Here is a 14,325-nt window from a genome sequence, read left to right on the forward strand (position 1 = left end):
CCCTCTACAGGTTTTGACTGGACTATTGCAATAGTCTATTAATTGGCCTCCTTGCTTCTAACATCTTCCATCGCCAATCTATTCTCTAAACAGCTGGCATATTAATTTTCCAAAAACATAAGTGTGACCACCTCACTTGCCAGCTCAATAAACTGTAATCAAATCAACACTAAATTTACCTTTGGAAAGAGTGAGTCAATAGACTGTCATATTCTTTGCTTACCATCCCTATGACTTCCCTGAACAAAACACCCTTCCTTATGCTATCTAGATAACAAGTATAGGTATATCATCTCTTTCTATCAGAATATTCTGATATGTCCTTTTTGTGGACAGGAGCTATTTCACTTAATACTTAATAAATATTGATAATTGGCTTGATTCTACCTTTATCATACTATCATCAAAGTATTGAATCAATCAATAAGCTTTTACTTGTCACTTTCTATGTGCAATGCACTGTGCTAGGAGTACAAAGAAGGGGGGAAAACAGTTCCCTTTTTTCAGGGAACTGACATTCTGATGGAAAGGACAATCTGCAAATAACTACAGACAAGATCTATGAGGGTAAATGGAAGGTAATCTCTTGGGAAGGTATCAGTGAGACTAGGTGGTCAACAATGTCTAATGTAGATGATAGGTGTAGAAGGAGGTAAAATCATATTTAAGAGTTTTAAAAGATCACTGAGTATCTATGGAGAAGGGGGGAGTTCAGTTAAATCTTGAAGAAGGCAGATGTGAAAAGGGAGGGCATTCCAGGCATAGGGGACAGCCGGTAGAAAGGCACAGAGTTCAGAAATGGAAGTACTATTTGATAAACAACAAGTAGGTCCATTTATCTGGTTTGTAGAGTAATAAGTGAAAGGGAACAAAGTATAAAAAGATTGGAAAGGTAGAAGGCAGCAGGCTGTAAAAGATGTTAAATAACAGGGGATTTTATATTAGATCCTGGAGGCAAAAGGGAACCACTGAGGCTTAATGAGTAGGAGGCATCATGGCCAGATCTTCAATTTGAGAAAATTACTTTAGCAGCTGGGTTTAGAGTAAAGAGAGATAAGGCCAAGAAGGCCAGCTAGAAGGCTATTGAAATAGTACAAGTATGAGGCAATGAGAGCCTATAACAGTGGTGGCTTTTTGAATGAATGGCATATAAGAGAAATGTTGTAAAGATAGAAATAACAATATTTGACAAGAAATTGGTATTATGGGGTTAATGGACGTGAAGAATTGAGGATGACAGTGAGATAAGAAGCCCTGGTAACTGTATGGTACCCTCAAGAGAAAAAGGAAATTGTGTTATATACTGAAAAATTCTCCAATAATGGTCCATCTGCTCAGCCTAGAGTGGCTCATAACAACTGAGGAAAGCAAGGTAGTGTATTACTTTGGAATTAATGGGCCTAGGTTCAAATCCCATTCCTACTTGTGACTTTAAATAAGTCACACACTCTCAAATCCATAATTTCCTCATTTAGAAAATGAAGGTACTATAGCAGAAAAATATAAAAAGAGAAATTCAATTCAAAACAATTAGAAAATGTATACAATATTGAGGAGTCTATACAAAGACACACAAAGGAGTTATACTAATATAAATACAGAATACTGTTTAGGGAAAGATAGGCCTAAATAATTGGAAAAATAGATTTTTTTCTTTCAATTAATTAATTAATTAAGAATATTTTCCCATGGTTACATGATTCATATTCTTTCCCTCCCCTCCTCTTTCCCCCATCCCATAGCCAACAAGTAATTGCACTAGGCTTTACATGTATCATTGATCAAGACCTATTTCCATATTATTAATATTTGCAATAGAGTGATCATTTAGAGCAGGAGTCAGTAACCTTTTTGGCCGTGAGAGCCATAAACACCACATTTTTTAAAATGTAATTTCGTAAGAGCTGTACAGTGCTCACAGTGCACACTCCTGTAACAGTGCATGCTGCTGTAACAGTGCCTGAAAAAAAAATTGACTTCATGGCTCCTGCAGAAAGAGCCATATCTGGCCCTCAAAAGAGCCAGATATGGCTTGAGAGCCATATGTTGCCAACCCCCAATTTAGAACCTACATCTTAATTGGAGAACTATTAACAGCTCATGGGTAAGGCATGCCAATATAAAAAAAATGATAATACTATCTAAATTAATTTGCTTATTCCATAACATACCAAACTACCAAAGGAATACTTTATTATTTTAAAAATATTTTTCCATGATTCATTTTCTCTCCCATCTCTCTTCCCTCCCCCATTCCCAGAGCTGACAAGCAATTCCACTAGGTTATACATGTGTTATCACTTGATTTCTATTTAACATATTATTTATTTTTGTAATAGAGTAATCTTTTAAAACCAAAACCTCAAATCCTAAACCCATATAAACAAGTGATAAATCATATGTTTTTCTTCTGTTTCTCCTCCCACAGTTCTTTCTCTCGATGTGGATAGCATTCTTTTTCCTAAGTCCCTTGGGATTGTCCTGGGTCATTACATAGCTACTAGTATCAAAGTTGATTACATTTGATCATTCCACAATGTTTCAGTTTCTGTGTACAATGTTCTCTTGGTTCTGCTCATTTTACTCTGCATCAGTTCATGGAGATCTTTCCAGTTCATATAGAAAATCAGCCAATTCATCATTCCTTATCGCACAATAGTATTTCATCACCATCATATACCACAGTTTGTTCAGTCATCCCCCAATTGAGGAACACCCCCTCATTTTCCAATTTTTTGCCACCATAAAGAGCATGGCTATGAATATTTTTGTACAATCTTTTTTATTATCTCTTTGGAGTACAAACCTAGTAGTGGTATTGCTGGATCAAAGGACATGCATTCTTTTAAAGCCCTTTGTGCCAAAGAAGTACTTTAGAGAGCTAAAAAAAATATTAAAACTCATGTGGAGGAATGAAAAGTCAAGAAACTAAAGGGGAAATAATGAAAAGAAAAAAGGGATGGAAGCAATACTGGATCTCAAATTACACAATACAATAATCATCAAACCATTTTGGTATTGATTAAAAATAGAGAAAACAATCAATAGAACATATTAAGCACACAGCATACAGAAGCAAATGAACATACAGGTGGCTATAATAAGTCAGCCACATTACTTCAACTTTTCCTTTTATGCTTTTAGAGCCCAAGAGGCTTTTGTAATCAATAACTTCTTTTTTTCTTTACTCAAAAGTATAGGGGGAAGCTAGGTGGCTCAGGATTAAGAGCCAGGCCCAGAGATGGAAGGTCTTGGGTTCAAATTTGATCTTAGACAGCTGTGTGACCCCGGGCAAGTCACTTAACCCCTATTGCCTAGCCCTTACTACTCTTCTGCCTTAAAACCAATACACAGTATTGATTTTAAGATGGAAGGAAAGAGTTTAAAGAAAATAGTTTATATATCATTTTCATTTTTCAAAGTACAATTATGATACTAATGCATATTTCTATTCTACTCTGTTGAACATAGCTAGCTATGAGCTGTCATCACTCTGACTCCAGAGCCTCAAACTGCCTTAGGATGGTAGAGCTGGTCCAAACCAGTTTAAAAAAAAAACTGGCCCTATTGTTTACTCCTGGAGCCCACTATTTTGACCAAATGTCACTACTCTTTAGCCTCCACAGCCTTTGGATATTTTGTAAAACTTTTCTAATATACCCCTCCCAAACACTCCTCTGTGTTGAAGTATTTTTAAACTGTGTTCCTTCTGCCCATCATGAATTCCCTGAACTCCTAATGCTGAGTAGCATCCTGAATTTCAACTTCCTTATCTCAATTAAAGATTCTTATTATTGCTACTTTGGTGGTCCTCTTTATTTCAGGTGAAATATCTGGTGTCAGAAGTGGGATTCAAAGATTCCTGACTGTTGGGTCACCCTTTTCAACCTCAGAGACCCAGTACTAGCACAGGACTTCTTGTGTCCAAGTCTGAATTTGATTCAATGGTCTAGGTAGGGTACATGATCTCTTTAATTTCTGAGCTCCTATCTCTTTCAGTTGAGTTCCTGGCTTTTTGAGGGTTTGTTTAAAGACCCATGGACAATTTTAGGTCTGTCCTTAAAGGGACATTTGCCTTTTTGTAATTATGGACCAAGAACTTAGAAGTGTCTAGATATGTGGCCACTCCAATAGGTCTCCATAAAGGGATGGTTACTATTTATGTTTTGAATGGATTTTTGTCTCTCTTCGTGGAGTGTTGTGTTAAGTTTGCTCTGACTGTGTGTTTGTGAGAGAGACAGAAAGAAAAAGAGACAGCATGGCTTCTGGAAACAGCTATAATAAGGACCAAAATGAGGATAGCAACATGCTTGTGCATTAGGCTGGTAATTGAAAAGCCTCTATAGTAAGGGAATATTGGGGCCACTGTCTCAGTCTGCAATCATGTGCACCGAGCTTAAAAAGAAAATACATTACCAACAAATCTATCTTTGTGTCTTGAGACTTATTTATAGTTCTTTAAACCTTCAGACCAAATCTCTCTTTATCTTTATATTTCTAAAATCTGAAGAAGTTTTGGGAGTGTGGAGGCAGAGATAGATAAGAAATGTCATATGATGTTTTGTCATTTATTGACTAAATCGGAAACTGAGTTTATCACTGAAATGTAAGTTATCTACTGTGAAGAAATGTTCATTCTTTCCTGCCACGTGAAAAAGAGAAAAGTATATAAATTAGGTGAAAAGGTTTTATTAGAAAATCTAATTGGATACTTGGGAATTTTACAAATTAAAGTGAAGTAGAATAACTTTTTTTTTTAAACCCTTGTACTTCGGTGTATTGTCTCATAGGTGGAAGATTGGTAAGGGTGGGCAATGGGGGTCAAGTGACTTGCCCAGGGTCACACAGCTGGGAAGTGGCTGAGGCCGGGTTTGAACCTAGGACTTCTGTCTCTAGGCCTGTCTCTCACTCCACTGAGCTACCCAGCTGCCCCAGTAGAATAACTTTTTAAACTGATATGTGCTTTGAAATTAGGAATTATTCTGTAAATTATGATTGCCACCTATTTTTTATAAGGGATTACATATTCGAATTTTTGAGAACTGCTTTGCTTCTTACCCACCAAAAGAGAAGCATATTTAAGAAAGCTACTTGAGGTGTATATAATATTTATTTTTAAAAATTCTTTATGTTACTTCTGTGAACAATATATCAGAACTTCATTGTTATTTGAATGAATCAAGTTTTTCCAGTGTATAAAAGATTTTTATAATTGCTGAAAGTATCTTAAAAGAGAAAGGTTTCAAGGAAGTTTTGGATTTGTTTACATGAGGTTATGTGAAACTTCACGTATTCATTTTATTGGGAACTATAGTAATAAAAAAGATTGTGGCTCAATTTAGAAATATATAGGGACTTCCTAGCTGTGTGACCCTACACAAGTCACTTAATTCCAATTGCCAAGCCCAGCAATGGCAAATCTTTTAGAGACAGAGTGCCAGGTCCCTCCCTCACCCCACCTCCCCAGACCAAGTACCATGTCCCACCTCTCCCCCTGCCACCCTCTTAGCCCAGACAAGGGAGGGAAGAAGCACTCCCATTAGGGCAAGGGGTTGGGTGATGAGAGGTGTGTGTGGAGAGGGGGAGGAAAGTGGCCTCAGCACTTCACTCTTCCAACTCTGTGCCACACTGTGAGCTATGCTCCCCTCAAATGTAGCTCCTTTCCAATTCCACTACAGGAATCACCTTTGCCACAGATTCAATAGGTTGCCATCTGTATGGCACCCTCATGCAGCATGTGACCCTCTTCACTCCGGCATCTTAACCCATACTGGGGAGGGAGGAATTACTCCCATTGGGCTGCTGGGCAGAGGAGGGGGGAAGTGAGGAATGTCCTCAGACCCATGGAGACAGGGAAGGGAACAGCTCCATCCCTAGTCCCTCTGGTTTTCTAGCAACAAACTCTGGTGGACAACTGCAGGTGTGCTCAGAGAGGGCTCTGTGTGTCCTTTTTGGCACATACACCATAGATTTGCCATCAATGGCCTAGCCCTACCACTCTTTTGCCTTGGAACCAAGTATTGATTCTAAAATGGAAGATGAGGGTTTAAAAAAGTATTAATTAATTAATTTTAAAAAGAAATATGTTGGGATAGGGCAGAGCCAAGGTGGTGGAGAAGGTACATAGACCCATCTGATCTCCCCCAAATTACCCTCCAAAAAACTCTAATATATCAACCTTGAAAAACACAGAACTACTAAAGTAGTTAAAAAGAACAAGCCTTTAATCAGGACAAGGAAGACAGAGTTCTTATGGCCACCACACAGAATCATGTATACACAAACCAATACCACCACATCAAGTTAGGCTCTGAGACTCTGGGGATAATGTCTCCAGGGAAATGTACCACGAATGGGAATGTCCATCATGGGAATTTCCACTGAACTAAAGAACTTGGGATCTTATATATATTCTTTAGGGCAATGATGGGCAAACTACAGCCCAAAGGCCAGATGCGGGCTTTGTGACATTATTCCTAATCTGACGAATACAATACAATGAAACTTTGAAAGAGTTGCCTTAGAAACAGACTGACAGATGAGCATTTCCTTTCCTTTGGCCCCCTCTTTAAAAAGTTTGCCCATCACTGCTTTAGGGACTATAACCAGAGAAACAACTGACTAGTTTCATAGGGGCTTGGGAAAAAAATCTTAGTCTAAGGCTAGGATACCTAGGAGAGATTCAAATACAATGAAAGAAACCAAGAAACTAAAAAGGGTACTTAAGACTTAAAAATTCACTTAATGGGTGCTTGACAGTTTATTGTTCAGTCTAGGACAGAGATCAGTTTGGGAATTCTTTGAAGGCAAGTTCCCATGGGACAAAGGCAAATTTGGGGGTTTTATAAAACAACTTGTCAGATATAATGCCTCAAAATAAATTCTAGAGTAGCATAACCCACAAAAAGACGGGATAAAATCATTTTTTAGCCCAAAACAACATAGATGAAAAAGATCTATTGCATCAGGGAGAAAGTAAAACACAAAGTAACATGCCAAAACAGGCCCCATCCCAGCAAAAGGCCTTGGGGGCAACTGAATCAGCAGCAAAGGCTTCTAGAGCTCTCAGTCACAAACTGTAAGGGGATAGATAATCTGACAACTACTTAGAAGGAGATTACAGGAGTCCCTTTGCTGACTCTAGGTGTACAACTCTTGTATAGCCCATATTCAGATCCAAGTTGCTGTCCTGGATCTCTGTCTCAAGGTAAGAAAGAACAATAACACACACTAGCGCTTATAGCCCTAGGGGAGCAGGAGACCATGGTCGCAATTACAAGGTGAAAAAGAGTGTTTCCAGTTACTCAGGAACTAGAGCACAGGCCAGGAGAGTATTAAATACCTCTCTTTACATCATCCCACCTTGGAAGAACTGAAAACTTTTAGATCCCCTGAAGGCAACTGCACAAAGAACCTAAAGCTTAAAATAATGCTCCAGTCCCCACAGTTAAGGAGCCTAGCTTTAACAGTTTTTCAAGTTAAAGGAAAAAGAAAAAGGCTAGAAAATGAGCAAAAAACCCCACTTCAATATATAAAGTTATTTTGATGATAGGGAAGACCCAAAAAACTCAGAAGAAAACCACAAAGTCAATACTGTTAACATTATTTAAAGCCTCCAAGAAAAATATGATTGGTCTCAAGCCCAAAAAAAATTAATGGAGGAACTTTAAGAAAGATTTTAAAATCAAATAAGAAAAGTAGAAGAAAACTGGGAAAAGAAATGAGTGATGCAGGAAAATCATGAAAAAAAGAGTCAACAATATGATAAAGGAGATATAAAAATACTGCAGAAATTAATACCTTAAAAAACAGAACAGGCTAGTGGGTAAAAGAGACTAAAAGATACAATAAAGAGAACAGCCTCTTTAAAAACAGAATTTTCCAAATGGAAAAAGATAAACAAAAATGTACTGGTGAGAAGATCTTCTTAAGCAGCATTGGCCATATGGAAAAAGAGGTACAAAAATTCACTGTGGAAAAGAACTCTTTACAAAGTGGAAATGGCCAAAAGGAAAAGGAAGTACAAAAGCTCACTTAAGAAAATCATGCTCTAAAAATTAGATATGGACAAGTGGAAGCTAATTACTCCATGGGACAACAAGAAACAATCAAAGTCAAAAGAATGAAAAAAATAGAAGAAAAATGTGAAATATCTCAGTGGAAAAACTGACTTGGAAAATAATTCCAGGAGAGATAATCTAAGAATTATTGGACTACCTGAAAGCCATGATCAAAACAAGAGCTCAGATATCATCTTTCAAGAAATTGTCAAGGAAAACTGCTCTAGAAGAAGAGGGCAAAAAAGAAACGGAAAGGATCTACCAATTACCTCCTGAAAGAGTTCCCAAAAGAATAATTCCTAGGAATATTATATCCAAATTCCAGAAGTATCTAGGGAAAAGTAATAGCTAAGAGAAAACTGAATGCAATGGGAACTATACCCTGAGATTTAATTCAATTTTTTTGTTTTCCATAGTTAAATGATTCATGTTGTCCCCGTCCTATCTTCCCTCCTTCCTCCTAGAGTTATCCTGAGATTTTAAATGATGCAATTAGAATGCCCAGATTTGAATTAAATTTAAATGTGCTTTGAAGTGGAATGATCGGGGTAGATTAAAATCTAGTATCAGACTGCTACTCATTTGTGATCTTTTTCTCTTCCCCTAAATTTGACTAAAGGAGGATTCAATGAACTTTAAAGGTTCAAAGGATGTTGAACTTCCCTAGCTGTCCTTATAGCCCTCTCTAAAAGCTAAGTCTGAATGACTAATTGATAGCAAAAGATAATCAATGTAGTGGTAGACAGAATGTCTTCAATAAAAGCATATTGTTGATAGTATACTCATCAAATTTGCAGATTCCACTAACCTGGGATGGATTGACTGGCACCACTGGAAAAGACTAGCAGATAATAACAAACTACAGACTGAGGCATGAATCTGTAAAAAAAAGTAGCCTTGCAAGTACAGCTAGGTAATTCAGGGTATAGAGAGTCAAGCCTAAAAACAAGAGGTTCTGTGTTCAAATCTGACCTCAGACACTTCTTAGCTGTATGACTTGGGCAAGTTACTTGACCCACATTTCCTATCCCTTATCACTCTTCTGCTTGGAACCAATACTGTAAGAGGGAAATTTAGGTATTTTATAGATATGTATTTAAAGTGTGGCCACCAGGAATCAACCATTCAGGTTGATTCCATAATTAAATCAGACCCAAGTCAGCATCAGGTTAGGCAGTTTATTTACAATTAGGAAGGTAAAGATATAGGAATAAAGAGAAAGGGAGAGGCTAGTCCAGGCCTGCAGAGGCCTGGATGAGAGAGAAGGTTAAAAGGCTAAATAAATTAGGCTGCAAGCCTTAAGGCCTAGCAACCAGATAGGCTAGTGCCTACTTAAGGCAGAGTTTGGAAGCGGCCTAGGTAGGCCAAGGAAGTCAGCCTAACTTACCCACGTGACAATACAGAGAAGCTGTCTGTGGTCTCAGGAGTTCCTTCAGCACCAAGTTCAAGGCGGGAACTGCCTCCACAGGAAGTAACATACTTAAAGAGATAGTGTCTTTCCTCACTTCCCGTGGGTCCACCTCTAATTCAAGCGGACAAATGGCAGCCTCTACATTGATTTGGACTGCCCAAAGGGCAGTCCCTTGTTCTTGATTTGTTATTTATTGTCACGTGTGGGTAACTCTTCTCCCCTCCCCACTAAGGGAGGTGGGAATGACCTCATCTCAGGTAGGTAGAGTTTTGACTATAGAATGGACTAGAGCTAATTTTATTTACACAATACTTGAATTGATTCTAAGACAGAAAGTAAGAGTTTTTATAATTTTTTTAAAGTAGTCTTAGCTCTAAGGCTGTACAAAAATAGAATTTGGCCCATGAGCCTGAGTATATCAACCCTAGACTATAGCATGAACTAAATCTAAGAAGAGATACAATAGGGATAAATATGAAGTCATACTGGGGCACAAAAAAATTAACTTCACAATAACAAGATTGGGGAGATACCCAAATAGCAGTTTATCTGAACTTACAGTCTCAAATATGAGGTTTAAGTATATGATTTTAGGTTGCAATCAAAAGGGCATTGATTGCCTAGAAATTGCCCTGAGAAGGACAACGAAGATGGTAAAGGTCCTTGAGTTCATGTTGGATAAGTGGCTGAAAGGCTCTGAAAATGTTTAGCCTGAAGAGAAGATTCATGAGGGAAGATAGCTGCCTTATCTTGTGATCTTTGATTCATTTCAGTTATGTCAGACTCTTCATGACTTCATTTGGGGTTTTCTTGGCAAAGATGCTAGAATGGTTTGCAATTTCATTCTCCAGATTATTTTACATATGAGGAAACTGAAGCCAACAGGGTTAAGTGACTTGCCCAGGGTTACACAGTCAGTGTCTGAAACCAGATTTGAATTCAGGAAATCTTTCTGGCAGAACTGGCACTCAAATGATTTAAGGGATGTCATGTGAGAAAAGGACTAGACTTGTTCTGTTTGACCCCAGAATCACAAACAATGGGTGGAAGTTGCAAAAAATGCCAATTTAAGTTTGATGTCAGGAAAAATTTCCTAATAAGAGCTATTCTAAGGTGGAATGGACCACTTTGAGAAGTGTCTAATTCTCCTTCCTTGGAAGTCTCAAGGACAGGCTGGATTGTCATTTGTTTTGCATATGGTATGTGGGGGATTCCTTTCAGCCATGGGTCTTCAGATGGCCACTGAAATCACTCCCAGTTCTCAAATTCTGTGAAAATTATACCAAGGAATTCATCTTAACATGAATGGAAAGCTCTCTAACATGAAATTCTGCAGACCCCAACCAAAATAATTCCAATTAGAAAAAGAGAAAGATAATCTAGATAGGCTTGTATAATACATAAGGAATAAAATGACCAATTTAGATCTTTAAAAGGTATGACCAACAAAGTCAAATATTGCAAAATTATGAATAATATGCATGGCCCAAAGGAGAAATATGAGAAAACTCCTCCCTATGCTTCTGTGTGCAGAGGTCAGGGTCCATGAATGGGTACCATTACATATAACATAGATTTTTTTTAAAATTGAAGAATGATTTTGCAAATTAAAAAAAAAATTCATCATTATAAGGGATGGCTCTCTGAGAACAGGTGGAGAAGGGATACAGTATGAAAACAAAATATAATAAACTATTTTTTAAATATGCAGGAAAAAATTAGAGTAAAATTAATGAGAAATACTGCCACATAAAACCCTATAGAATATTGGATGGAAAAATCATTCAGCAGAAAATTTGGTGTGAGATCCAACCAAGCCATACTATTAACAATAGCATTTTCAAATGAAACCAAGAGGATAACAAACAGCCAAGAATAAAATCTTTAAAATATGTCAACATTTCTATAACTTATTATTCTCCTTATTTGTGGTCGTTATTGTTGTTCAGCTATTTCAGTCATGTCCAGCTCTTCATGACCTCCTTTGGGGTTTCTTGGAAAAAGATACTAGAGTAGTTAGCCATTTCCTTCTACAACTCATTTTACAGATAAGGAAACTAAGTTTCCTAGAATCACATAGCTAGTAAGTATCTGAGGCTAGAATTGAACTCAGGTCTTTCTGATTCCAAGCCTGACTCTATCCACGGTGCCACCTAGCTGTCTAATTATTGATGGATACTACTCTTCATATTTGAGACTTTGTAGTTTGCAGATTTATTCTTTCTTTTTTTAAAAAAAAAAATTGAGGCATTTATCCCTTTCCAATTCCCCAGTGATCACACAGTAGTGATTCTTTCAGTATGTTGATATTTTATTCATCAGGCCTAGTGACATGAATCATTGAAAGACAGATAGGTACTCTAATTATTGCTGGCCACATCTTGGATTTTTAACTACCCATTAGTCTTTTTTATTCCATTATTTACATCCATTTTCTTTTTTCTTTTACCTTACTTACTTGCTATGTGATCCTGGGCTAGTCATTTAACTCTGTTTGCCTTAGTTTCCTTTTTTTTTTTTAACATCCATGAGAACATTGCCATCTTTCCATGTAGCAGGCCTATTTTTACTTTGATCCTTCTCTTTTCTCTATTATAGCTACTTTAAAAAATACATACAATAGTTTTTGTGGACCTTTGCTCTACTTGTCAGCCGCAGCTCATTGTAAAGTTCTGGCATTTATTATACCTATGTATTATATACTCTTGTATTCATCCTCTTTGACCTGACTTTGGTTCCATCTTCAACTCATGTCTTTTAAAAATATGTTAATTCTGTGGTTCTCTTATTCCTCAGCATGGCACTAAAGGAAAAGAATAACAGTACTTTTTCCACCATATCTACTATATACTCAAACCAAAGTATTCATAATTTCCTCAATCCAAAGGTGGGTTGAAGCCAGCTCAAACCAATTCCATTGGGGAATTTTTAGTGTAAATAGTTATACCTCTGCAGTCAGCAATCACTACAAATCAGGGCTTGATTGATTGTTTCTTTGTTTAAAGTTTTTGTGCTGCCTGAGGGACAAGAAGATTTTATATTTTAAAATAAAATAAATCTTTATTTAAGCATTTTAAAAGTGTTATTACATGTAATTGGGAAAATAAGATATGTTACAAAATTACACCTAATGTTTTAACGTTTACATTAAAAAAAATTCTTGGCTGACAAAAGACAAGAACAGCCATACTTGGCTTTCCCAAGGGCCAGCCAGTTTCCTGATCCCTAAAGTGTTAATAACATAGATTAAACTTAAAAGTGTGTGTTCATATAGTCACAGAACCACCAACACTACCACCCAAGTCCAGTTGGTAAACATTTACCAGCAGACCCCTACTCCAAACAGAGCTTTATGTTTCTGCTTCTACTTTTGTTCATTTAGTTACTTTTAATTGGAAGGTCCCCCCATCTCCACTCATGAAAATCTCACTTATCTTCAAATCCCAGCTCAGGTGTTGCCATCTTTATTAAGCTTTCCAAGATATCAACCAACTAATAATAATACCTCTACTTTGAACTGACTTGTACCTCTCTGATGGTCATTATTACATTTTGCCTATTATATTTATATGTATATCTAGTTATATTTTATAATTTGAATCCTAAGAAACTTTCAGATTAAACATTCTCTTTTCTAATAGCCCTTATATACCTACAATTCTATGTTCCATGGGTCCTCCCAGTTTTGACATTCTATAGATGTTTGATATTCTAAATATGTTTCCTGCTCTGACAAGTCTTATGTGAAAATGCAGGAGTTGATTGAGTAGATCAATTGAATTATTTCACCTATTTAAAGTAAGTGTCAAGGTGCTAAGCCCTGATACCTTAACCCTTCTCTACTGAGTCAAACATAAGGTTTAGACCAAGTTTGAAAACCTCTTCCATGAACTGGACTGACATTGCAAGGAAGTATGTTCAAATTGGCTGAGAAAAATAATGAATTGGAAACCCTGTGAATTTTTTTTATTTTTATTTTATTTTTATTTTTTTTAAACCCTTAACTTCTGTGTATTGGCTCCTAGGTGGAAGAGTGGTAAGGGTGGGCAATGGGGGTCAAGTGACTTGCCCAGGGTCACACAACTGGGAAGTATCTGAGGCTGGATTTGAACCTAGGACCTCCAGTCTCTAGGCCTGGCTCTCAATCCACTGAGCTACCCAGTTGTCCCACCCTGTGAATTTTTAATAAAATACTATAAGCTAATTGTTTGGGCCTGAGAAATTCATGTGCTCAGCAGTGGAGAAGAGACAGAATCCTAGCTAAATTCCTGATAAGGAATTGATTGGGTCGAAGGAGCAAATCCCTGAGACTCATCTATGATCTTGTCTTCTTTGCCTACACTTGACTGAAGGAGGACTCCATGAACTTCAAAGGTCCATCTTCCTACCAGTGTCTTAGCATAATACTCAGCACAGCAATGGAAGTCAATTGAGGATAGATTGAGTAAGATGAGGAAATCGGATTCAAGGTAAAGCAAAAAGTCCAACAGAAAATTATTACATACTTAGAACATTTTCAAGGACACCAGCAAAAATACTTCCAGCCGATGCAAGTTATCATTTTGGATAACTTTTTGGTAAAAGCTTTTTCATACCCTACTCTCTAGTTTGGACTCTCTTCTGGAAATTTTATGCAAGGAAAGTATGTCATAGATGTTTGGGGGATGTTTCATACCAACTGTACTTTTTTTTTTAAACCCTTTCTTTCTGTCTTTGTAACAATTCTAAGATCGAAGGACAAGGGCTAGGCAATTGATATTAAGTTATTTGCCCATGACCACAAAACTAGGAAGTGTCCGAGGCTGAACCCAGTTCCTATTGACTCCAGGTCTGGTGTTCTATCCACTATGCCAC

This window comes from Gracilinanus agilis, chromosome 2 (genome assembly GCF_016433145.1).
Source record: "Gracilinanus agilis isolate LMUSP501 chromosome 2, AgileGrace, whole genome shotgun sequence".
Classification (NCBI taxonomy): Eukaryota; Metazoa; Chordata; class Mammalia; order Didelphimorphia; family Didelphidae; genus Gracilinanus; species Gracilinanus agilis.